Source organism: Atta colombica, unplaced genomic scaffold, assembly GCF_001594045.1.
Source record: "Atta colombica isolate Treedump-2 unplaced genomic scaffold, Acol1.0 scaffold189, whole genome shotgun sequence".
NCBI classification, from domain to species: domain Eukaryota; kingdom Metazoa; phylum Arthropoda; class Insecta; order Hymenoptera; family Formicidae; genus Atta; species Atta colombica.
Genome location: NW_017259281.1, coordinates 2362403 through 2363911, shown reverse-complemented (window position 1 = coordinate 2363911; position 1509 = coordinate 2362403). Strand labels below are relative to the sequence as shown.

The following is a 1509-nucleotide window of genomic DNA, read 5'->3' as shown; positions in this document are numbered from 1 at the left end:
CGCCGGCGGCGGTGGCGGCGGCGGCGGTCGTGGCGGTGGAGGTCGTGGCCGAAAAGGCGGTACTCGTTTTTCGGGTGGCCGTGGAGGCAGCGGCGGCCCAGGGGGCGGCGGCAGGAACGATGGGGTAATTTTTTTTCCTTTTCTTTCAATTTTGCGAATTTTTTCTTACAAGCTGAGAGATCACCTTTTATCCAGTAACGCCACGCCACGCCACGCCGCGTCGTGCCGGCGCCATTATGTCGGCAAGGCGCGGCGTAATTTACTTCCGATCGCACGTATCTGCTCCGTTCCTCGATATATCTTTCGATCATGGATTGCGAAATTTCAGGCGCGTTGCTGCAGGCGCATGACGATTGTATAGATAGAATCTCGTGGCGCGTTTCCGGCATATTGAGAAGCCATGCTCCAAAATTTTCCCTATTCTATTCGCTTCTGAGTAGGATTAAAATAGCTTTCGGAAGAATTGCTTCGTTTTCAAGGAGCGGCGCTTTTCTACCACGATGAAAGAGTACCATGTTCCAAATCTATTTTCCCTATTTCTCACAGGGTGAGATTAAGGTGTCACGCGTTGTACGTTTCATTCTGGGCTGCGTTCGATTGAATGCTATAAATTTCAGTCATATCTATTTTCTGTATGTAAAGAACAATAAAGACGGAATGAAACCTAAGGCCAGATCTTTGTAAAATGAATAATACATAAGAAAATGAATCAATCAAAATTCTTTGTTACAATGTGCGTCTAAACTCCAAATTGAACGAATTTTCAGGAAAATTGTTCCGTTTTTAATAGGAGCATAAGATTAAATCGTAAACTGGTGTGATCAGTCTATTTGTATGTGCCTACGTCGCCTACAATATCGCATTAGCATTGAAACTAAAAACGGGCAGCCGAAAGGATATGAATCATCATACGATCTGTTCTTTTGTGACTGAACTAGTGTACACTTCTGGAACTTAAAGTGAATAGGTATATGTTTAATGTTAGGCGAAAAAGTTTTAGTACAACCTAATGCAGGAATAAATACAGACCTGTGAATTCACTTCTACGCCGGTTGAGTAAATACAAGATGGCGCCTTTGCATATAAAATGGCGGTAGGCATTCTTAAATTCTCGCGTGCACGTGGCTCACAAAAAATCGCTAAGAGATTAAGATGTTTTTCGAATATTATAAATGGAAAGTATTTTAATAGTAAATTAAATGTATTAAAAATTTTTTTATAGCAATAATGCACATTTTGATAATTATGTTAGTTTGCATATTTAAGTTAAATAATGAATTAAATATTATATGTGAGCGGTAAAATAGGACTTAAATTTATTTTAAAGTTATTATAGAGCATAAAATGTACAAAATTGTAAGAGTATATTTGAGGATGTAAAGGTAGTCTGTACAAAGTGATTTAACTCTTAATACACACCTTTGGTTTCATTCCTGTCCTGCGCATTTATTTTTTTTTAAATACTAAGAGCACTTGATCAAATACTGGTCTTTTCTATTCCTAAAAAAA

General features: G+C 39.0%; 1 protein-coding gene across 1 annotated transcript in view; it reads left to right on the top strand.

The window, feature by feature from the left end:
* The first annotated feature begins 11 nt into the window (after positions 1 to 11).
* The window catches only part of LOC108686781 (protein no-on-transient A-like), an 11288-nt gene continuing 9790 nt past the window's right edge, over positions 12 to 1509 (top strand). The window contains exon 1 of the mRNA XM_018192246.1: positions 12 to 124. The gene's annotated coding sequence lies outside the window, so the exon portion shown is untranslated. The remainder of the gene's footprint in view (positions 125 to 1509) is intronic.